The sequence below is a fragment of the Somniosus microcephalus genome, chromosome 18 (assembly GCF_052327205.1).
Source record: "Somniosus microcephalus isolate GS21.2 chromosome 18, FLI_Smic_1.0, whole genome shotgun sequence".
Lineage (NCBI taxonomy): Eukaryota > Metazoa > Chordata > Chondrichthyes > Squaliformes > Somniosidae > Somniosus > Somniosus microcephalus.
This window is the reverse complement of record NC_141004.1, coordinates 41736425-41762185: the sequence shown is the minus strand read 5'-3', so window position 1 is coordinate 41762185 and position 25761 is coordinate 41736425. Positions and strand designations below refer to the sequence as shown.

The 25761-nt window shown below is 43.5% G+C and overlaps 1 protein-coding gene across 2 annotated transcripts in view; it reads right to left on the bottom strand.

The window, feature by feature from the left end:
• itpr3 (inositol 1,4,5-trisphosphate receptor, type 3) overlaps nucleotides 1-25761 on the bottom strand; it is a 324911-nt gene that overhangs the window by 210558 nt on the left and 88592 nt on the right. The gene's annotated exons all lie outside the window — the stretch shown is intronic.

Below are 25761 nucleotides of genomic sequence, written 5' to 3'. Positions count from 1 at the left end.
TGTGCCAAAAAAAATGTACAGCATCTTTAGGGGGCGAAATTCGGTTGCTTAGCGCCTCCAGTTAGCGCACCCGGGGGCGGCGCTAATGGGACACAAAGCTCCTAGCACCCGGGTGCTGTGCCACTAACGCCTCCTGCGAAACTCAGTGGGAGGTTAGTGGCGGTGGTAGCCGGTGCTGCCCTGCGGTGCTGCGCCACCGGCGATGACGTCATCAACTTGCGCAGTGCCCCGGCCACAAACTTCAGTTGTGCCCCCTGACTTATCACCAGACGATATGTCCTGACATGAATCTTGTCATTCATGTGGAAATGACTTATGAAATGATATTGGGCGGCCTGCTGGTGGCGCTGTCCAAGGAGAGTATAAATACTTGGGCATGGGCCCAGCTTGCTCAGGACATTCTTTAACAGGAACTAGTGAAGGACACAATTAGATCTCCATGTTGAAAAACAGTTGATTAAAGCCTTGTTTGATACTTAGACAAGTGCCTAGTAGTTTTCTTACATCATGTCAGACAGTGTCAGAGGGCATTTTTGCAGCCGCGGTGGCGCTGGTTAAAGGGCAGGCCCGGGCGGCCTTTTTTTGGGCCGACTGCCAGCACCTGCCCTCTTCCCCTTTTTTCTTCAAGGTGACAGCCGCGATTGCTCAGCCCGGCACTCCGAGTTTTCCCAGCACCCTGCTCCTCGGTGGTCCAGCAGGGCCCCGGTGTGCCCTGCGCTAGGCCCCTCCCCTGTAATCAGGGGAGGAAGGCCTGCAATGATGCAGCGCTACATGCTGATGCGCGTGGCGCAGTTGCACATAGTGCCGCAAAATTGACTGGTAGCGGCCCAAGAGGGAGGGGGAGCACTTCCAGTAGCGAGCGCCTCCTGCTTGGGCCGCTGCTACTGAATTTATATCACAGCGATGCTTACTTTTTCGGGGCGCTAAAAATAGCACCCTGGCGAAGTTAGCGCCCCAAAGGGGGCGCCACTGAATTTCTCCCCCTTAGAGCTTAAACTATGAAAGATATTGCTTACAGATTTTCCAAGACTGGGCTAAAGACCTATTTTCACAAGGAGTTAGTGATAATATCTGATTTGTCTGCAATTGACTCCTCTTCAATGTACTACTTTTTTCCGCTGGACCTTTATCTAACTATGACAAGCACTTACTCAACAGAAACATATAGAATGTGTGATACATAGCAAGAATTCTAGTGTAAATAGAAAGCAAAACTACAACAACAACTTGTATTTATTTAGCACCTTTAACGTAGTAAAACGTCCCAAGGCGCTTCACAGGAGTATTAGAAGACAAAAAATTTGACACCGAGCCACATAAGGAGAAATTAGGGCAGATGACCAAAAGCTTGGTCAAAGAGGTAGGTTTTAAGGAGCATCTTAAAGGAAGAAAGAGAGCGAGAGAGGTTTAGTCAGGGAATTCCAGAGCTTAGGGCCGAGGCAACAGAAGGCATCGCCACCAATTGTTGAGCGATTATAATCAGGGGTGCTCAAGAGATCAGAATTAGAGGAGCTCAGATATCTCGGAGAAGAAAGACTTGCATTCATATAGCGTCTTTCACGACCACAGGACTCCCCAGAGCATTTTACAGCCAATGGAGTCATTTTGAAGTGTAGTCACTGTTATAATGTAAGAAATTCTGCAGATAATTTACACACAGCAAGTTGCGTTTGCAAAGATAATCCAGAGGCCATATGCAGAGCTCAGTTCATGTTGCTTTTAATGGCTGATCCAAACACCATCTCCCAGGCAAAAGCAATCGAATACCTATATCCAATGTCAGACACAATACAATGATAACAGCACTATCAAACTCCATGTGCTCAGGCCAAGGCAATCGAATACCTATCACCAATGTCAGACATAACCTTTCCTCCCCCCTCACAGAATTTCAAACATGAAATGTAGTGACAAAGTCCTGTAGGTGGCCAGGGCGAGAACGTATACAAACAGGCCGAGGTGCGGACTGGTGAAGAGCAGGCCGAAGTGGGGACTGCTGAGGAGCAGGCTGAGGCACAATATCTGCTTGAGGGTTGGCTGGCTGAGCCACATGTGCATCCCGCCACTCTGGGGGTAAGGCTTGGGGATTAGATCCATATAATCCCGCATCAGGGGGTGCTGGCACCTTCCGAAGGTGGCTGGCATGCCACCGAGAGCCGTCAGTGAGGCAGAAAGTGGCTGGTCCAAGTTGGTGGCTGATTTGGAGAGGAGGACCAGGATGAGGCCATCTTATTGTTGCGGTGAGGCCTACGGACTCTGACCCAATCGGAGACTGAGATGTTGGGCGCCTTGGCCCTCTTTGACTGGTCGAAGCGGAGTTTCATCTTCTCCTGCTGTCTAGCGACTGTGGCTTGAGCCCGTGGAGCAGGACTCTGAGCTAGCGAGGGGCGGAGCCTGCCAAGGGGCAGCATGAGCTCACGGCCTAGCATGAGGGATGCGGGTGAGACCCCTGTAGTGGAATGCTGGGAGGCTCTGTAGTGCAGCAGTGTGTGGAGGAGGGCCTTGTCAAACACACACCCCTGGGATAGGTGTGCTCTGAGGCCATTTTTCAGTGTCTGGTTAAAACGCTCCACCCCCCATTTGACTCGGGGTGGTAGTATGTGACGGATGCCCTTGCTCTCAAGGTAAGAGGAGAGTTCCGAAGAGACCATTTGGGGGCCATTGTCTGTGGTGATGGCCTTTGGATGCCCCCAGCGGGAGAAGAGGGACTCAAGGATATCGATGATGACCCGAGAGGTGGCGGAGCCCACGGCAGTGACCTCTGGCCAATTTGAGTGCAGGTCATAGGTCACCACTAGGAACCGTTGATGGTGGGGGACACCATGGATCTCCCCGCAGACGTCCAGCTGCAGGTGCTCCCAGGGCTGAGAGGGCCAGGCAAGGGGTTGCAGGGGTGGAGGAGCTTGGTGGCCAGTCTTGCTACTTACAAGGCAGGCTGCACAGTCCTTGACCAGGGCCTCGATTTCCCTGTCGATACCCGGCCACCACACTAGATCTCGGCATCGTTGTTTGAGCTTCACTATGCCCAAGTGGCCCTCGTGCGCCATGGATAAAACACGCGCACAAAGGGCACTTGGGACCACAGTGCAGAGCGCAAGTGCAACACAGGAGTCATTCCAGCAGGAGAGCTCCTCTTTAACTCTGGAGTAGGCAGACAGTTCCTCAGGCACCTTGCGAGGCCAGCCATCTCTGATGAAGGTGCACAGCTGGGAGAGGGCCGGATCCTGTTCAGAGGCCTTTTGAGCTCCTGGAGAGAGACTGTGGTTTGGAGAGGCGTCTGCAGCATCTGGACGATATCCTGTTCCACATGTTCAGACCCGATGAGTGGGGCTGGGGCAGAGACAGCGCAGGAGAGCAGATCTGCCACAACATTGTCACGTCCTGGTGTGAACTGGAGACTGAAATTGTATTGGCGGAGGCGTTCAGACCAGCGGTGTAGAGGCAGTGGTCTGTGGCCCGTGACGGATGTCGACAGCAGGGCAGTGAGAGCCTGATGATCGGTTCGCAGGGTGAAGGCACGGCCATATGTGTACAGGTGCCACCGCTCACATGCCTTGACGCACGCCAGCGCCTCATGCTCGCCTACTGAGTACTTCTGTTCAGTGGGGCTAAGGGCTCGGGAGGCAAAGGTGATTGGTTTCTCCACTCCATTCTGTATCTGTGATAACACCGCCCCCACAGCTGCAGCGGACGCGTCGCAGGTGACGAGGGTGGGGCTGGCGACGTCAAAGTGAGCCAACACTGGAGGCGATGTGAGCTGCGATTTGAGGAGGCGAACAGCTTCCGTACAGGCTTGTGACCACACCCAGGGCTCATCCTTTCGCAGGAGCTGGCGCAGTGGGGCTGTGGTGGCTGAGTACTGGGGCAAAAACTTCAGGTAGTACCCAGTCATGCCAAGGAAGGAGGCAACCTGTGCTGCAGAGCTGGGTTCTAGGATGCTGTGAATGGCATCCACGTTTGGCTGGAGTGGGGATATACCGTCAGCCGACAACCGAAACCCCACAAATTCGATCTCTGAAACAGCAAAGACACACTTTTCGCCATTCAGTGTGAGCTTGTGTTTTGCTAGAGCTGTGAAAACTCTGTGAAGGAATTCGTCGTGACTGGAGGTCAAGGGCCCATGCACGACGATGTCATCCAGGTAGATGGCCACCCCAGGAATGCCCACGAGCACAGAGGACATCACCTTTTGGAAGCAGCTGGGTACAGAGCTAAGTCCAAATGGCATCCTGGTGTACCGAAAGATGCCAGCATGTGTCACAAAAGCAGTGAGGTCCCTGCTGCTGGGGTGGAGGGGAACCTGTAGATAGCCCCGTCGAAGGTCCAGTTTCGAGAACAGGATGGAACCATAGAACTGCGCTGTGAGTTCCTCTGATGTGGGCAGTGGATATTTGTCAGGGATTATGGCCTTATTCACTGCTCGAAGATCGACACAGACGCGTAGACCACCTGACTTTTTATTGCGACCACCAGGTTGGAGACCCATGGGGAGGCATCAACTGGTTCGATGATGCCAGCTTCCAGTAGCTGCTTTAGTTCAGCTGTGACCCCGTCACGGAGAGCAAGCGGGATGCGGCGCAGTGGCTGAATGACAGGGGTAACGGTGGAGTCAACCATGGGCTGGTGGGTGAAGGCAGTCAGGCAGCCCAGACCCTCGGAGAGTGCTGGCCATATTTGGCGCCACGGTGAGGCGATGTAGAGAATCGCAGACCTGCCGGTGTCCAAGAGAGGAAAAACCCAGGTCAGTGAAAAGATCCAGTCCCATCAGGTTAGCTCCTTGGCGTGCCACATGAAAACAAAAATCTGGCAAAACTTTTGTTCCATAGCGTACAGTGAGGTTGACTGAGCCCACTAGTCCAATTTTCGAATTACCATACCCGCAAAGGGCAGTGGAGGGCGCAGAGAGTGGCAGGGAGCTGAAAAAGCATTTGAATGTGTCCACATTCAGCAGTGAGATGCTGGCACCGGTATCCAACAACAGAGGGATGCATACATCATTCAGGTTAATTGTGCATGACTTGAAAGCCACTACTGGCCCACAGCTCACGTTGTGAATTATAGGCCAACTGCTTGAGGACTGAGAGTGTTCATTTGTAGCAACAGGGGCAGAGTGGCAGACATTGGCAAAGTGATTTTGTTCTGGACATTATGGACATTTTACATGCAGTAGCACCCTCTGGTGGTGGTTATTGTGTTAGCAGTGTGTTTGTATGAAACAGAGGTCATTTGACCTTTGTTCCTTTCTTCCTGTGTGAGGTCATTTGACCTTTGTTCCTTTCTTCCTGTGAGAGGTCATTTGACCTTCGTACCTTTCTTCCTGTGTAGCCCAGGAAGTAGAATCCCAGGAAGTAGAATTCCAGGAAGAACCTGGCAGCAATGGAGGATTCCATAAGGGATTCACAATCCAATGTAATCTGATTTCATATGTTAGGCCAAGCGCAATATCTGTGAGTATCTTTGTTTGTTAGCATAATAGCAACATTGTCAGAGTAGTATTTTGACAATAATATGTTTATAAAAGGTTAATATTTGATAGTTACAGAAGTTAGTCCAAATGTTAGTTAGTTATACAATTAATCTATTCTACTGCTGTAAATATGTTTATATCTTATGTAATATCGAATGTATAGTACTCAGTTTATGTACAAAACATACTTTATCTTTGTTTACAGTTTCACAAATTTGTTCAAGTAAAGGCTTCAAACAGCAAACGGCTTCACAAAGAATTATTTTGCATAAGTGTTTAACTTGCTGGATAACTAGATAGGAGCACGTCTAGTGCGGCCAGTACAGATTTTGTTATCCACAATTGCGACAGGTTTGGCCGCGCGCGGGGCAATTCTGCGCTCTGGTAGCATGTGAACGAGATCCGCACGTTCCACACTGTTGCCGCGGTAGCGCGCGTTGCTGCCGCCGCGCGAGCATTACAGTGCCAGAGCTGTCGGGGCCGAGGGCGCTGTCACTGGGTGTGTGTACTAGTTTCGCTGCACATTCGGCTGCAGACTCCACTTGAAAGGCAATGTTGACTGCCTGTGACAACGACAGATCTTCGGACTCGAGTAACAGTCTTTCACGCACTCTCACGTTGTTGGTGTGCTCTGCTAGTTGATCACGCACCATCTCGTCTTGTAGTGCACCGAACTTGCATGAGCTAGCTAACCCCCTCAAATTAGCCACGTATTGATGCACCGACTCGCCGGGGAGTTGGTGACGCTGTCTAAAAATGAATCGCTGCAGGAGGGCACTTTGTGGGGCAGAGAAGTGTGTGCTTAACAGAGCCACAGCACATCATACATTTGAATTGAGTCTGCTGCGCATGTCCCAAGAACACGCTGGCCCTCCGCTCCCAAGCAATGGGATAACAGTGCCTTTTTCCGTGCTGTACTTACATTTTCTAGTCCAAGAGCAATGAGGTAGGTTTCAAAGGACTGTAACCAGCGAACCCATGGGATCGGGGGCTCACCGGGTAGTGCAAGGAAGGGAGGAGGTGGTGGAAGAGAGATTTCAGCCATCCTCGTCGCCAAGTGTTGCGTTTGCAAAGATAATCCAGAGGCCGTATGCAGAGCTCAGTTTATGTTGCTTTTAATGGCTGATCCAAACACCCTCTCCCAGGCAAAAGCAATCGAATACCTATATCCAATGTCAGGCACAATACAACGATAACAGCACTATCAAACTCCATGTGCTCAGGCCAAGGCAATCGAGTACCTATCACCAATGTCAGACATAACACCCACAAACAGCAATGTTATAGGGACCATAAAATCTGTTTTAGTGATGTTGGTTTGAGGGATAAATATTGGCAGAAGGGGCCCCAGTTTGACATTTCAGTACTGCCTAGATTTTGTGCTCAAGTCTCTGGAATGGATCTTGAATCCACAACCTTCGTACTCAGAGGTGAGAGTGCTATCATTTAGTAATGGCTGACACCAATGATAAGTATAATTCAGTGCAAGCTTCATTCAAGCAAGCAGCCCAATAATATTACTATATATTTATTAAAAAAAGTCTGCAAAAGAAGCTGCTGGTTTGATATTTTTAGCATTATATAGTCCCTTATCATGTCTCAGATACATTGTACAATTGCTGTTATGCGGATAAATGTGGCAGCAAGAAACTGCAATGAGATGAATGTTTTTGTGGTGTTGAGCAGAATGCTGACCACAGCAACATTCTGCTCTTCCACAAATAGAGCCATGGGCTCGTTAACATCGACCAAAACAGGCAGACATGGCCTTGAGTTAATGTCTCACCCAAACAACAGCCCCTTCAGCAATGAAACGCCTTCAGCACTGCACTGAACTATCAGCCTACATAAGCCCATTAATGAACCATAAACCCACACCTCTGCCTCAGAGGCAAGAGTGCTACCAAATAAGCCAGCTGACAATTCATTCCATCTTGAATGTTGGTAATTATGGTTAAATAGTGGAGTACAGTCAAATGGAAATAGTTATTACATAACTCCTTAATGAACATGAAATCAATCTATGAATCTCCAAGTGCTTTCATCTGTGCAAAAGAATACAAAAGTCAAAATGGATTTAGCTCTTACCCAGGCCACTTACCAAGAGTGAACTGATTCTGGGCCTATGTTCTAACTGATCGCATAATGTCTGCAATATTTTCAGTTAAACAGTACAATACACAGTTTTGGGGGGATTTGGTTAATAACAGAGAAGATCTTAATAGAAATCAAACAGTTTTTTTGCCATTAGTCTCTCACTCCTAGACTCCCAAAAATGTGGGTCCAATTTAGGCTGGCTCACTTAATCTATCAATATCTCTTTGTAATGTTATGCTCCCGTCTATCCTATTTACTACACCGCCAATCTTTATGTCATTGGCAAGCTTGGATATATGGCTCTCTATTGTGTTATCTAAGTCATTAATAAATATAGTAAATAGTTGAGGCCCCAGCACAGATCCTTGTGGGACACTACTAGTCACCTGCTTCCAATTCAAGTACATACCCATTATCCTTACTCTCTGTCTTCTATCGCCTAACCAACCTCCTGAACAGGTCAATAATTTGCCTTCAATTCTATGAGCTTTAATTTTAGCTAACAGTCTCTTATGTGGAACCTTAGCAAATGCCTTCTGGAAGTCCATATAAACTACATCCATAGACAGTCCCCAGTCTACTACTTTAATTACTTGCTCAAAAAATTCAATTTCTACATTACAATAGTGACCACTCTTCAAAAAGTACTTCATTGGCTGTAAAGCACTTTGGGATGTCCAGTGGTCATGAAAGGCGCTATATAAATGAAAGTCTTTCTTTCATTCTTTGGTTTGTTAGACATGACTTGACAGGGTAGCTGCAGGGAGGATGTTTCCCCTGGCTGGCAAGTCTGGAACCAGGGGTCACAGTCTCAGAATAAGGGGTCAGCCATTTAGGACTGAGATGAGGAGAAATTTCTTCACTCAGAGGGTGGTGAATCTTTGGACTTCCCTACCCCAGAGGACTGTGGAGGCTCAGTCATTGAGTATATTCAAGACAGAGATCGATAGATTTTTGAATATTAAGGGCATCAAAGGATATGGGGGAATAGTGCAGGAAAGTGGAGATGATGTAGAAGATCAGCCATGATCTTATTGAATGGTGGAGCAGGCTCGAAAGGCCAAATGGCCTACTCCTGCTCCTATTTCTTATGTTCTTTTGACCTACCCTTTACAAATCCATGTTGGCTCTCTCTAATCAACTCAAATTTCTCTAAGTGCTCAGTCACTCTGTCCTTAATTATAGATTCCAATAATTTCCCAACAACAGATGTTAAGACTAACAGGTCTATAATTTCCTGGTTTCTCTCTCTCACCTTTCTTAAATAATGGAGTTTCATTTGCAATTTTCCAATCTAAAGGGACAATTCCTGAATTGAGAGCGCTTTGGAAGATTATGGCTGAAGCATCCGCAATTTCCTCACCTACTTCCTTTAAAAGCCTGGGGTGGAAACCATCAGGTCCGGGGGATTTGTCAGTCTTTAGTGCCATTATTTTTCCAATACTGTTTTCTTGCTTATGTTAACCTTAGTGAGTTCCAGTCCTTGATTCTTTATTAATTTCCCTGGAATGTCAGGTATATTATCCTCTTCCTCTATTGTGAAGACTGACACAAAGTAATTATTCAATAAGTCTGCCATTTCCTTATTTTCATTTGCAATATTACCCACATCTGTTTTTAAGGGGCTCACATTACCCTTGACTACCCTTTTTCTTCTAATATAATTGTAATTAAAATGGACCTATTGAAGAGTTGAACACACTATAAGGTTGGTCAAGAGATTTTAATTAGGGTAACATAAAGTATGGCAAAACAGGAATCTACGAGCAATAGGAAATGAAGGGGTCGAAGACAAATAATAAGCTCCAGTTTCAAAATTATGAAGTGTTTTGATAAGAGTAAATAAAGGGGAAACTGTTGCAACTGGCTGACGGGTTGGTAATCAGAGGACACAGGTTTAAGGTGATTGGCAAAAGAACCAGTGTCATAGAATCATAACGACACAGAAGGAGGCCATTCAGCCCATCGAGTCCATGCCGGCTCTCTGTAGAGCAATCCAGTCAGTCCCATTCCCCCGCTCTATCCCTGTAGCCCTGCAAGTTTATTTCCCTGAAGTGCCTATCTAATCGCCCCTTAAAAACATTGAGTGTCTCCGCTTCCACCACTTCTGTCAGCAGCAAGTTCCAGGTCATTACCACTCGCTGCATAATAAAGTTTTTCCTCACATCCCCCTGTATCTCTTGCCCAAAACCTTAAATCTGTGTCCCCTAGTCCTTGCACCATCAACTAGTGGGAACAGCCTTTCCCTGTCTAGCCTATCCAAACCCGTCATAATCTTGTACACCTCTTTCAAATCACCCCTCAACCTCCTTTGCTCTAATGAAAACAAATCCAGCTTCTCCAACCTGTCCTTGTAGCGAAGATCCCCCATCCCTGGAACCATTCTGGTAAATCGCCTCTGCACCCTCTCAAGTGCCTTCACATCCTTCCTAAATTGTGGTGACCAGAACTGGACACAATACTCCAGTTGTGGCCTAACCAGCGTTTTATAAAGGTTCAGCATAACTTCTCTACTTTTGTACTCAATACCTCTATTTATGAAGCCCAAGATCCCATATGCTTTGTTAACCACTCTCTCAATATGTCCTGCCACCTTCAACTCTTTAAAACTGTGCCATTAAGTGTATATTGCCTCTCCCTGTTCCTTCTGCCAAAATGCATCACCTCACACTTCTCTGTATTAAATTCCATCTGCCCATTCTGCTAGCCTTTCTATGTCCTGCTGCAGTCGATTGGTATCATCATCACTGTTTACCACACCCCAAGTTTGGCGTCATCGGCAAATTTAGAAATTCTACTCTATATTCCAATATCCAGGCATCTAGGGAAGATTGGAAAATTATGGCAAGCCCTTCCACTATCTCCTCCCCCAATTCCCTCAGCAACCTGGGATGCAAGCCATCTGGACCAGGCGACTTGTCCACTCCAAGCATACCCAGCCTTTCTAGTACATCCTGTCTATCAATTTTCACCCCTTCCATTGCTTTTACCTTTTCCACTTCTACTGATATTTTGTCAGCATCCACCTCCTTAGTGAACACCGATTAAAAGTACAAAGTAGCCTTGCCCTGCGCCTCTAAGCATATATCATCTTCTTTGTCTCTAATAGGCCCACCCTGCCTCTTACTACCTGTTTACTGTTTACATGCTGGTAGAAGATTTTTGGGTTCCCTTTTATGTTAATCGCCATTCTACTCTCATATTCTCTCACTGCCAGAGGGGACATGAGAATTTTTATGCAGCGAGTTATGATCTGGAATGCACTGCCTGAAAGGGTGGTGGAAGCAGATTCCCTGATTTATTATTAATTTCCCTGAAATTGGGAATGAAACTGGGAATTGGATATACACTTGAAAAGGGAAAAAAATTACAGGGCTATGGGGAAAGCTCTTTCAAAGAGCCAGGACAGGTGCGATGGGCCGAATGGCCTCCTTCTGCACTGTGACACTCAATGATTCTATGAACTAGCTGCTCTTTATTAATTTAACTGTAGTTTTTGTAAGATGACCACCTTCAGCGGAGGTCAAAGTTTGATTAAGCATGAAGCAAATCCATTTCACATTCAAGCACGCACGAGTGAAGAATTTTGCACTTGCGAGATCAGATCTCCGTTCCACAATGGAACTGTTTTCTGCGTGTGCACAGGCGTATTTTTAAATATCCACCATTTAACAAACAGAATTTTTCTGTCTCCAAGGAGATGCGTCAGTCTGCAATACATTTGCTAATTTGCTTTCCACAGTGTACATGTTAACTTTGCATTTGTGCTTGTGAACGTCAATTGTTGTATTTGATTCTTACATTACAGTTAGAAAATCATGATACCATCATAAAGGTTGTAGGAATGGCTTGTAGAAATGTATCCGATATAACTTAGTGAATTTCTTATACCCCAATAATTTAGGATTTTTGAAAGGTTTAACGTTCTTCAGTCTGAAGTCAGAAAAGGAAATGATTATTTAAATTTGCGCATGGCTGATTTATAACCTTGGTTTCTAAACAATAACTGCACAGTAACAGGAAAGAATTAGATTGTAGCTATTCGCAGTTTGTGGTTGCTGACTCGTAGGGATAAATAGACAGGACTGGCATTTTCCCCATGTCTGTAAAAAAGACTCACTTATTTTTAGCTAACTAGCCTGTTTTTCTGGCTTGTTTTGCGACCTTTCTTTATAAACAGGATGCCCTATCGTTACTATCTAAATAATTTGTCCACATTTTGCACACAGGAAAGCTACACACCTACAATAGAGTATATATGCTGCAAGTACTGTACCAGGTTTTCGTAGAATTAGACAGAGATGAAAGGAAATTCCCGTGATAGTTTAAATTTACTTAATTGCGGCTGAGAATGTAGCTGTAAAACTGCTTTCAACTGGCCAAAGGTGATGACTGCTCTACTGCACAGGCTTTCAAATTGGAGGCCTTGGACAATAAGGAGTTTGGGAGGTCATCAGATTTCTATATTTGTCTGTATATGTTGGTATCTGAGCACATCATTTTGGTTGCTACATACTAATAAAAATGTTTTCTGCATTGGCAGCACTGCTTTCCTTTGGGTAGCTGACACCATCATTCAGAATAATGGAGAGGGGATCCCCAGGAGTGTTTTAATATTTGGAGGGTGGGCCCCACGTTGAAAAGTTGGAACATCACAGAAGTCTGCAACTCCACAAAGTTATAGCAGACACTACAACAGCCCAAACTCCATCTTCTATACCTGGTTTGAAATGTTTCCAGTTTTAAGCGATTATATTCCCGATAACAGGAAGGGACAGAATATAGAACAATGCAATTAACTTTATTCTATAGCTGAGAAAGATCTCTGGCCTCTTATTAATGGAGGGTAACAAAGGCCGAGAATTTGCTGGGAAAATAACAGCGAGTTCATGGCGCTCACCGTTTAGTGTGTTAAAAAAATTGCAATTCATGGCAAGGAGGAGATACGGCATAAGCTGCAAATCGCCACAAAATGCTGGACGGTTTGCGCCGCTCCAACGATAGCCTCACAAAAACGGGATCTGGCCATCAATCTCCCCATGAGTTTCAAGAAATTGCTGCATTGCGCCGTAAATACAAATTAAACTCGCCGCAGAAAGTTAGGACTGGTATTTAACAATGTAAGGAGCCTTCTAATGATGAGATTTAAGTTCTTGCAATGTCACTCAACCTTGGAGGCCAAGAAAGGGAACAGTTGAAACTGTGGAGACTCACTGCTGCAGGTAGTAAATTGTTCATGGAAGTTTTTTAAATTTTGCATTTTTTTTCTTACTTTCTCTTTGTCTTTTTTCTCTCTCTTGATCCAATCTTTCTTTCCCTCTCTATTTTTTTTTCTGTATCTAATTTGACTCTAATTCATCCTATTTCCTTCTCCGTCGTTCCTCTTTTTTTTTCCTCTATCCTTAAATTTCATGTTATGGAGATAGACTGTTGGTCACGTCGTTCACTAAGGCCCGAGATGCCCAGTGACCTCGTGACCTTGCATTTCCAGAAATGGGCGGCACAAAAATTTTGCGAGCTAAAATGCAAGATAAAAATCCAACTCATGGGGCACACCACGAGATGCCTTTCTTAAGCACCATTATGCCGCTGGTACCATTTGGAACAGATACCATTTACAGCAGAGCTAACCCAGCAGACCCAAGTTATAGTGGTTCCTCCTGTTGCACTCTGGTAAAATGTGTGAAATACAGCTTTACGCCTTTGTGCAAACATGTATGCACAGAGCTCGGTTTATTGGCATCTAAAAAGGTAGTTACTTTTAATGTTAACAATGAGCCAATAGTACAGAAATTTCGTCCAACATTAAAAACATTAAAAATTAAATTGAGAAAGTTTCCAAGTAGTGCAGTTATACTGCAGCTGGTACAAAATACATTTTAGAAATATTGTGTAAGTTTCTGTGCTAGGATATTTGTTGCCTCAAAGAGTTCAACATGATGGACATCAATGTGTGTTTGGCTCTGTGCCTTCATGTACTGTCTGCTAATCACCCCTTTAAATTTGAAAGCAACACCCTAATATTGGAAGAACTGTAAGCATTGATTACACTATTCTCGAGAAGGATCATCACTTTGAAAAATAAAATTGTGAAAAATATTGCTCATGAATGCTTTTTGTATATGTCTTCACTTATTCTAAGTCCCAACAAAATGTTTAGAAATCAATGGCACAGAAGGATGCCGTAAGGCCCATCGTGTCTGTGCCGGCTGATAAAAAGCTATCCAGCCTAATCCCACCTTCCAGCTCTTGGCCCGTAGCCCTGTAGGTTACGGCACTTCAGTGCATATCCAAGTACTTTTTAAATGCGATGAGGGTTTCTGCCTCTACCACCCTTTCAGGCAGTGAGTTCCAGATATAGAACTAAGTAAGCACTTATTCCTTCATAAAATTGACTTCCCTAAAATCAAATCACTTTGACGGGTACTTTTATTTTCCTGCTCTTCCACAGTCCTCTGTAGTCATTCGCTTAGTGTATGAAGTCAGGCTCAGATAATGTGCCCGATATCCACCTCACAATGTCGAGAGGCAGACAACATTGTGTTTATGATCTGTGAACAGATCGGTTATGGTTTTCATTTTTTAAAGTCAGCTCCACAGTATTTGATGCCTCATGAGAACCACCATTTTGTGGATCTCATTTGACACCCAGCCACTTCGCCATTCTCAGCTACTGACTCCAACAGCAGCAGCTCCATAGATTGAAAAAGTTACCAGTTTCAGTTGGATCCCATATTGTCGTAAATTATGTTTCATAATTAATTAGTTTAAAGGGTGGCCATATTGTCTGTTAACTATGCTGCCATCCCTAAGGCAACAAATCAAAACTCTAACACTGAGCAATGAGGAAGATCTACCAATTAAAAAAACCAGAAAATCACTCAAACCCTTTTGGCTACCATTTTTTGTTTGTGATAACTGACATTTCTGATGTTGAAAATAAGGTTTGTAACTTAATAAAAGCAAATATTTATTTCACTCTCTGTAGGTAGAACTGTTACGAACTTCTTTCTAAATTCTTTTACTGGATATGTGCACCCCTTCCCACCTTGCATCAGAGCCTGGCTGACAGAAAAAAAAGGAAAGAGAAAGGGAGAAAGAGTCTATAACAGCATATTGAGGGAAAAGCCAACAGTCTGCTCATGTTAATACAAAGTCAATTATTTATATCAAATTACTGAATTTTAGAACTCAAAAAAAACTTTAAATGCAACATTATTTCACAGATCTTTGCTTCTATGCTTGGCTACCTCCTTGTCATCATCTACATGCTGTCCCTTGGCCATATCATCTGCATGCATGGGGTCAGCTTCCACATGTATGCGGCTGACACCAAGATCCATCTCTCCACCACCTCTCTTGACCATTCTACTGCCTTCATGTTATCAGATTATTTATCCAACAGGCTTGGATGAGCCGCAATTTCCTCCAATTAAATATCAGGAAAATCAAAGACATCGTCTTAGGTCCTTGTCATAAACTCTGTAACCATACCATCAATTCTATCCCCTTCTCCAGCCATTGTCTCAGGCTGAGCCAGAATGTTTGCAACCTCAGCAACCTGTTCAACCCTGATCTGAGCTTCCAACCCCACATATTCTCCATCACAAAGACTGCCTACTTCCACCTCCATAACATTCTCCGACTCTGCCCCTATCTCAGCCTATCTGCTACTGAAACTCTCATCCATACCTTTATGACCTCCAGACTCAACCATTTGAATACACTTCTGGGCGGCTTCCCACCCTCCTCACTCCATGAACTTAAGCTTATCCAAAACTCTGCTCCCCGTATCCTATCCCAATCACACATCACTCCTGTCTTTGCTGACCTACATTGGCTCCTGGTCACCTCCAGGGCTTAGCAGAGAAGTAAAAAAAAATCAGCAAGGCAAGGATAAATTACAAAATCAAATTATCAAGGAATATAAAAAGAAATAATAGTGTTCTATAGACAAATAAATAATAAAAAGGAAATTAAAATACGGATAAGGTCACTGAAGGGTGAGTAAGATAAACCCACAGATAATGACAGAGAAATGGCAGAAGTATTGAATAACTACTTCACCACATTTTTACTAAAGAAGTTAACAAAATAGACACTTCACTAGAGGATGAGCTTAAAAAGAATATTAATACAGTTGGGATAGATAGAGAGAAAATAATTGACAAACTAGCTAAACTAAAAGGAGATAAAACCTTTGGTCTGGATGGTATGTACCCATGCATACTCAAGGAAACTAGGGAGGAGATAGCAAAGGCACTATAAGTTCCATAGAAGAGGGGATAGTGCCAGAGGACTGGCGAACAGTTAATGTTGTTCCGATATACAAAAAGGGAGATAGAACAAAACCTGGGGACTATAGACCAGTCAGCTTAACGTCAGTGGTAGGAAAGATACTGGAATCTATACTAAAGGTGACAGTAGAGGAAACAGAAAATAATAAAAAGTAATCAGCATGGTTTCCAAAAGGCTATCTCATGCTTAACTAACCTGATCGAATTCTTTGAAGAGGTAATGGAAAGAGTAAACAAGGTTAATGCAGTAGATGTCGTATACTTGGATTTTCAAATGGCCTTCAATAAGATACCACATGGTAAGCTCATGACAAAGGGCATGTGGAGTCAGGGACAAGTAGCTGTATGGATAGCAAATTGGCTAAAAACAATAAGAAGCAGAGAGTTGGGGTAATGGCTAGTTATTCAGATTGGAGGAAGGTAGAAAGCGGTGTTCTACAAGATCAGTGCTGGGACCACTGTTGTACATAACTTATATAAATGATTTGGACTTAGGAACAAGTAACTCAGTATCAAAATTTGCAGATGATACTAAATCGGGTGGCATAGCTAACACTAAGGAAGAATGGAACATAATACAAGAGAACATTAGAAAACTTGCAGACTGGGCAGTTAAGTGGCAAATTAACTTTAACAGAGAAATGTGAGGTGATGCACTTTGGCAGGAAAAATAGAAATATCACCTGCACCTCAGAAAATAAGAAACTGGGGTAGAAGAGCAAAGGGATCTGGGGATACAGGTGAACAATTCATTAAAAGCAGCATCACAGGTTAGCAAAGCAACTAAAATGCTAACAAAGCACTGGGATTTATTTCTAGGGGTATAGAATTCTAAAGTAGTGAAGTTATGTTAAACTTGTATAGGACCCTGGTCAGGCAGAGTATTGTGCACCGTTCTGCTCTCCATACTATTAAAAAGGACATAGAAGCACTGGGGAAAATACAAAAATGATTTACAAGGATAGTACCAGAACTCAGAGATTACAGCTATTGGGAAAGATTGAACAGGTTGGGGCCTTAAGGGGAAGACTTGGAGGTGACCTGATAGAGGTCATTAAAATTATGAATGGGTTGGACAGGGTAGATGTGGAGAGAATGTTTCTACTTGTGGGAGAATCCAAAACTAGGGGCCATAAATACAAGATACTTACTAATAAATCCAGTAGGGAAACAAGGAGAAATTTCTTTTCTCAGAGTGTGGTTAGAATGTGGAACTCACTACCACAGGAAGTGGTTGGGGCAAATAGCTTAGATGCTTTCAAGAGAAAACTAGATGAGTACATGAGAGAAAAAGGAATAGAAAGATATGCTGAAAGGCTGAGATGAGGGAGATGGAATGGGAGGAGACTCATGTGGAGCATTAACACCAGTATAGACTGGTTGGGCCGAATGGCAAGTATCTGTGCTGTATATTCATTGACAGGTTCCTAACTCTCTGTATGCTTAGGCACCTTGCCCTCCATAAATCCCTCCACCTCTCCACCTTCCTCTCGTCCTTTAAGGCCCTCCTTAAAGCTCATCTCTTTTCACCAAGCTTTTGGTCAACCCTGTTAATAATTCTTCCAGAAAATATATTAAGATGCAGTATAGGAGTAATTTGAGACATGACGGCCCATATTTTCCGATCGGAGCTTCCTGCGTGCGGAGGCCTCCGATCTGGAAAAAATCTATGGACTTACTGGAGGGCTCCCGAGGTGCGTACACTTCCGCTCCTGGGCATCTCCAATTCGAAATGCACAGGGCCCACGTATCCCAGAGGCGCATGCAGTTCGCAAGCGTCCCTGGGATCACGTGGGCCATGGGGAGCCAATAGGAGAAGGGAATCTCCCTTCATACACTTGACAGATAGACCTGTCAAATATATGAATGGAGATCACCCCAAAAACACTGTAAAGCATTAAAAAAAAATCTTTTAAATCACATTTTTAAAATATGAGTTGAAATTACAATAAATTAAATATTTTAAACAAAAATTTAATTTTTTGAAATAAAATAATTAAAGTTTTTTTACGGTGCTAAAATAAAATTACCTTTTTTAAAGTATTTTTAAATGATAAATGAGTGGGGAAAACATTTCTTTATTACTTATTTTTCAACTCTTATGCTGGTAAAAGTGGCCTTACGCTTTTACCAGGCGTAAGATTTCTAAGGGTTTTCTGCGGGTGGAGAGTCTCCAGAAAGCGGAACTCTCCCCCCGCAGAGGCCCTTCTCCAGGGCAGATGTCCGAACTGTCAAGTGCATTCTTGACAGATCGGAAATGCCGGTTTTCAGCACATGCGCTTGGCATGATTGATTAGTCAACAAATGCATTAATGTTGTATTATGCGACGACCAGGATGGTAGAATGAGAACTAGATGAACCGTGGTCTTTTTTATCTAGCCATACCTATGTTACATGAACATTTATATATGCAAGTGTTGTAAGATAGGGAAGAAAATTAATTAACTGTCTATAGCAGGTAAAGATTTATTTGTTTATTTTCCAGTAGCCAAACAACCAAAAACTGGAGCGATCTCTTTCAAATTCTTTCAGTGAGGATATGTACCCCTCTTACCCACTCCAGCTGAAGGAATTATTTTCTCATTTACAGTTGGTTGGTTTCCTTTTGATCATTGTGCAAACAAAAAAAATCATTCTTCTATGGATACTCCCTTGAAAACATGCCAAAACATTATTCTCCTATTCACCTCGCAAACATGCTGTGCAGACATGCTGTTCCTGGATCCTGTTCCAGAATCACATAGCAACAGATTCTAGTACTTAACAATAAGGCACAGATACAGCAGTCCAAAGAAATGTGCAAAACATAAAAGGAAATGATTCCGAGTGAGAACTTGTCATGATTTTTTATTTATTTTAGTGATCTCCATTTAACGAGCCTTCTGGAGTGTTGATCACAATTTGAAAAGTACGACAGTGAATATTATCGACTTTTGTCATTAATTTAAAAAGGATTCATTCAACAATGGGTTTCCAATAAAGTATTAAATTAATTTATTGAGTGGGGCTTTCCAATCCCATTCTCACTGGGATCCAAAGTAATCTCAAGTCAGGTACAGTCTCAAATGCTTATTGCATGAAACACTAAGTGGAAGGCATCACAGTGATTGGCTAGCTCACAGAGCATGGATCTTTCAATTAAAAAGTACTGTTTTAATTGTTAGCCACAGAATAACTGCATTGCATATTTTCTACAACTACCGGAGCTCAGATTTAACTTAACTAATTGGACACTTCAATATAAAACAACAAATACGCAGAGATCCAATCATAATATCATTCTCCCTCCAATATTAAAAAAATCAAGCAAAACATCATCTCCCATTTTGAAAAATCAATTGTAACCGTGTTCATCCACATACTTGAGAAAAAGAAATCTGGCAACTCTCTCCCCTGCACAGTTACAGAAAGCCTATACTTGTAGATGAAGATCACAGTATAAAGGCTGTCCAATATTGGATCTTGAGGTCTGACCTTGAACACTATAAAAGCTCCAATTATATTGTAGCCATCAATCTCAGGTTTCCTCGTTTATGCTACCTGGCTGCAACTAGGATTGGCAAATAAGGTAGGAACTCCAACATGCTCGCACACAACTCCACGCCCCGCCATTAAAATGTAGATGTACTGAGAATACAGGTGAAAATGTTGTACTAAAAATGAACCCTAACCTACCTAAAATGTTACGTTCTCGACTGGCACCAATATCGACACATCCATTTCATGGGTAGAAACTATCCATTGGCCAATTTTACAGAAGTAGGCAGCCGCCAGTATAAACTTGCTCCTGTCCTCCCCCTTCAGTCCCTACCACTCAAACCCGTCACCTGTCATTGCTAATGTAAACTGGCCAATTGCTGCACCTGGATTACAACAAACATACAAAAGAAAGGATGAGGCAAGGCCATCAGGTCCACCTACCCCCATCTCCTGGGAGAGGCTAAAAAAAAAGAAAAAACTGCAGCCAATTCCAGAAAAACTCTAGGAAATTACTTTCCAGTGTCCTAAGATAATCAAGAAAGCTCCAGGAGACTGCAGTTATCAGTGACTCATTGCAATCACAACCAACTCATCCCCAAAACTGGAAATGGCCTTTTCTCTCATGAACTTGTGAAGTGTCTTTTTTAAAGGACTGTAGTGATTCCACAGGCAGCATGGTGGCATAGTGGTTAGCACTGTTACCTCACAGTGCCAGGGACCCGGGTTCAAATCCGGCCTCGGGTGACTGTCTGTGTGGAGTTTGCACATTCTCCCCGTGTTTGCGTGGGTTTTCTCCGGGTGCTCCGGTTTCCTCCCACAGTCCAAAGATGTACGGGTTAGGTTGATTGGCCATGATAAAAATTGACCCTTAGTGTTAGGGGGGATTAAATACTTGGGGTTACGGGGATAGGGCTTGAGTGGGATGGCTGTCGGTGTAGGGACCGGGTGCTAGGGTTTGGATGATCAGCCATGATCTCGTTGAATGGCGGAGCAGGCTCGAAGGGCCGAATGGCCTACTCCTGCTCCTATCTTCTATGCTTCTATGTTTCACCAAATATATCAGCAGTTTGTTTCAGACAACGATGACTCTGTGAAAAGAAATATTTCCTGTCATTTAACTCAAGTCTTTACCTATGGATTTACAGGCGTGAACTCTAGTTGTACCATCCTTACCTAACCAAAGCTTCTTCATTTTACAAACTTTCATCATATCCATCTACGCCAGTGTTTCCCCAGAGTGAGTAGTCCAAACTCAAAGGCTATCCTCAAAACTAAGGGCTCTACAATTTGGTATCATTCTGCTCACCTTCCTCGCCACGTTCTCCAGTGCCTAAATATTCATGCGCAGGGACCAAAAGTGGACAAAAGGCTGTAAAGGTAGACATACCACAACCCAAGTATAGTACTCGCAGATAGTCACCAGATACTCAATTTTAAATAAAACTTTCCAAATTCAGAACATGATGGAGGAAGGGTTCTTTATAGTATTTGCAATCTTGTATTTATCGTATTTTATTTGCTTTGACTGGAAAAGACTGATAAAGCAGCTCTTCTTATGTCTGTTTCACTGTGAGAGGCCATTCCTCCCCAGGATTATGGCATTATCCCAGCAATGCTGAGGCAAAAGCCATTGAAAGTGAATTAAAATGCATTCATGCATATTCATTGTACAGATGAACCTCTGCATTGTTATTCAGTGTCACAATAAATAGTTGTATTGCATATTGTGACCAATTTGAATAGTCCACTTCTACCAACTAAAAACCGACAAATAAACTTTGCCTTCAAAAAAACTTTTAGTTCAGTTTTCTCAATAACGCGAGCAACAGAATATAAAAGTAACAAGGTGTGATGAAATAACTGTGTTCTGATATTTGTACTTGCACTTGTAATGTCTGGAATGTTCCACCAGGGGGAACCACTAATGCTCCTCCCTGGCCCCGCCCCTCTTCTGGTATGTTCTACCAAGGGCTCGGTCGATGATGGACTCTGTTAGCTCTGCCATGATTCTTATTTAATAAAAGGCTTCAGTCTTAAGCTTTAACTTCGGATTCGGGCAGTTATTTGGCACATCACAAGGGGCATCCGATACAGGCATGGTAAGACAGGTGTACGAAAACAAAAAAGATAACGGCCGGAATTTTCCCTATCGAGTTGGGTCGGGTGCAGTACTGCGATGTATTGATCAGCCCGTTCTTCAGAGTGACTTTAGCGTAATGGCCCCTATTAAGGCAAACATGTGCATTTCCCAGCCCTATTAAATGTTGCAGGTCTGATGACAGCATCAATGGCTCATTTCCAGCGGGGATATTTAAAGAAGCCTTGGCCACAATTTGAAGGTTCATGTAGGGGTGTGGAGAGTAGATTGCAGAGGAGTGTCTTGTTGTGGAGAAATAGAAAAATGACTTCACAAAGACAGAGGGCTGCACCCCACTTTTCCGATGAATCCCTACATACTCTTGTGGAGTGAGTCAGAGCACGCAGGGAGGTCCTCTTACGTGCCTGTTAACACATCCCCATCACTCTGCCTTCCCAAGCCTACTCCTGCACATCATTAGTCAAACCAACATACGTTGCACATCCACCCATTCATCTTTCTCTATGTACATACAGGAAACTCTCGTTTAAATGGCACCTAAATATCCAGAATTCTCTATTAACCGGCAAAATTCATACTCCGAAAATAACACCTCAATAACCGGAAATGTTGCCGAGTCAGAGTCTCCCGCGGTGGCCGAGTTAGTCAGTGGGGGTAGTTCTCCAAACTGCCACTACTCGGCTTCTTGGCGCTGTCGGAAGTCATTGAAGAGTTATGGATTACCCTCAACTGGCAGTACTGTACTTAATCAAGCATCTTCCACTATCCATTTAACACAACATTCTGTAGGTGAGTACCCAATTACTGTATACTGCACATTTCTTGATTTTTAATTTTTGTTTGTTAAAAATAGCCTCGGTAGATAACCCTCTCCATCATCCGGAATTTTTAATCAACCGGCAACACGCCGGTCCCATCAGTGCCGGATACCAAAGAGTTTCCTGTACTCACATCACAATCTGACTAACCACCCCTCACCCTCATCCTAATGTAATCATACCAAGTAACACAGCAGAAAGAGGCCATTTGGCATTGGCACCACATTTCCTCATAGTCACTGTTCTGGATCGATGGACATTGTGACATTCTGGACATTTTTACATGCAATAGCACCCTCTGGTGGCGGTTATTGTGTTAACAGTTTGTATGCTGGAAAGGTCATCTGATCTTTCTTCCTGTGAGAGGTCATTTGACCTTCCTACCTTTCTTCCTGTTGACCCCAGGAAGCAGTTTTGCCAGGAAGAACCTGACTTGAGTAATGGAGAATCTGCCATGAGAGGTTCCATTTACAATCCAATGTAATCTGATTTCATATGTTAGGCCAAGCGCAGTATCTGTGAGTATCTTTGGTTCTTAGCATAATAGCAATGTTGTCAGAGTAATATTTTGATAATACTATGTTTATAAAAGGTTAATATTTAATAGTTACAGAAGTTAGTTCAAATGTTAGTTAGTTATACAATTAGTCCATTCTACTGTTGTAAATATGTTTATATCTTATGTAATATCGAATGTATAGTACTCAGTTTATGTACAAAACATACTTTGTCTTTGTTTACAGTTTCACAAATTTGTTCAAGTAAAGCTTCAAAACAGCAACCGCTTCAGAAGAATTATTTTTGAATGAGTGTTTAACTTGCTGGATAGCTAGATAGGAGCACGTCTAGCACGGCCAGTACAGTCACCCTATACAGATGTAACCCATACATTCCTTACACTCATTCCATCAGTCTCACTCAAACTTCTTTCCCTCCTTGCAGGAGAAGAGAGCCCACAACAACAGGGAAAGGGAGAGAACCTGAGTTGGCCCTCCATCCTTCTGTACCTTAACTGCAGCAGAGGAGGTGGCCCTGGAGGTTTCAAGAGTTGCAGAGCTGCTGGTGGTGGGAGACAGAGAGATAGGAATCTCTCAGCAGCCTGGTGACAGAATTACATCTCATACAGCCGCACGGCATACAGCAGTCACTCGTATGGTGACTGATGTCAGCAGCCAGGGAATGTTCATCATGTGCATAATAGTATCATTACCCATTCTTAATAACATTTCTAAATCATCTCTACTCTCCCACAGGATAGTCCGATTGTGAGGACCAAGGCGAGACAGTATAAGCGGCACCCATACTGATGTAATAGAAAGCAGGTCAAGTAGAGATCAGAGGAGCAATCTGTCAATGTTGTGACAGTTACTAACAACGTGGTGAGAGTGGCTTCCGAGGTTACAGAAAAGACTCACAAACATACGAATTAGGAGCAGGAGTAGGCCACTCAATAAGATCATGGCTGATCGGAGTACTCCACATTCCCGCCTACCCCCGATAACTTTTCACCCCCTTGCTTATCAAGAATCTATCTACCTCTGCCTTAAAAATATTCAAAGACTCTGCTTCCACCGCCCTCTGAGGAAGAGAGTTCCATAGACTCACAAACCTCTGAGGAAAAATGTCTCCTCATCTCCGTCTTAAATGGGCGACCCCTTAAGTTTAAACAGTGACTCCTAGTTCTAGATTCTCCCACAAGAGGAAACATCCTCTCCACATCCACCCTGTCAAGACCCATCAGGATCTTATATGTTTCAATCAAGTAAACTCGAGACACCTAAATCTGTGCTCAAAATGGAGTCAGCAAGAGCCTTTCCCTTAGGCAAGTAATGAGGTGCCATGTGGGAGTATTTATTTGGATTTCTATTGTAGTGTATGTACTTTGCAGAAGGAACTATATTCTGCAGCCCCTGTATACTGCAGTACCAGTAGTGACCACCCCTGTATATAAGCCTGTGTAGTAACTTTGCATAGTTAGTTCCAGTTTGTCTCCACTCAGTAAAGACCTGTTATAACCAACTCCTGCAGTCCGTGTCTCAATTACACACGGACATAATATCTATGCTCTGCATTAATGACCTAGCTCAATGGCGACTGAGCTTCTGCCTCAGGTTAACAGACGTGGTTCCTGAGCTATGTGATTCCAGTGGTCATCCAGTGAAAATCAAAAGATCTGGTTAAAATCCCTGTTAGGGCTCTCACAACAAGTGTGAGCTTAATTAGGTTGCCCGCCTCTGCTGTTCGTGTCCGTGGCGTGCTGGCAAACGCACCCGAAGTAATGGCGCGAGGAGGCGGGATGACAGCACGTTCCCGACGCATTCGCATTTTCATTTTCTGCGACTTTTACTGCCGACCAGTCTCTAAACCCGCACACACGGCAGCGGGAAAATTCCAGCCAATGTGTTAATAAATTGAGACGAGGAAACGATGAAATGTGGATGATGATGTAGGAATAACAGGCAAGTTAAATTCTTGGAACACCCAGAAATATCCTGCACCATTGAAGCTGCAGAATTACTAGCTGCCAATTAGTTTCAAGGCACACTCCCCAGCAAGTTTTCAGCACAACTAAATACATTTAAGTTACATTCATTTTTAATTAATTTGTTCGCTAGGTGATATGACGAGGCAATTGTGCCCATAATTTTACCATTACTTATGAGTAATTATCAAACAGCCCATTTCCGCTGGTTGGTGATAATAGGGCAAAAACGTGGGGTTAGTATGAGAAGCACAATGGGGAGGTTAGAAGAAGTGTTTTAATACAACAGGTTATTAAAATATAAAATGCATTGCCGCAAGTGCCTTTTGAAGCCAAGTCAATCACGACATTTAAGGGTTAAGAATTAAGGGTTAAGGAGCAGAACATCAGAATGTTTACCCTAAATATAAACACTTTAAGAAGAAAAATATTGAAAGCTACAGGAAAAAAAGAGTTCACAGCAGCACTTGGGGGCAAATGGCCTGCTTCGATGAGGACATTTCTATGATTCAACAATAACATACAGAATGCATCGAGTGATTAAACAAAGAGAAGGGGAGACAAATCAATTAGTGACGGCCAGATGTCAGCAAGCTGAGTTTTAAAAGCTGATAGATTATATCGGTTAGTTTGCATAGTTTGTATAAATAACACATTTGATTTAAGTTCAATAAAGGTTTAATAGATTTGAGACAGCATTTACCAAATGTTGAAAGAGTCTGAAACATTTTCAAAAGCCATTTGATAAAATACTACATATATTAGCTTGTTAGAAATAAGAAAGAAAGACTTGCATTTATATGGTGTCCTTCATGACCACCGGACGTCCCAAAGCGCTTTACAGCCAATGAACAGGAGGGCAGAAGAAGGGATGTTGCCAGGAGGACCAGGCTGCAGTGGCGCAAACCTTTCAATGATCTGAGCAGATCACGAAACATTACTGCCAAGCCACACTCAACCTCATCCTGCTGTGCCACTCACATCCATATCACTCTGCCTTCCCTACCCTACTCCTGCACAT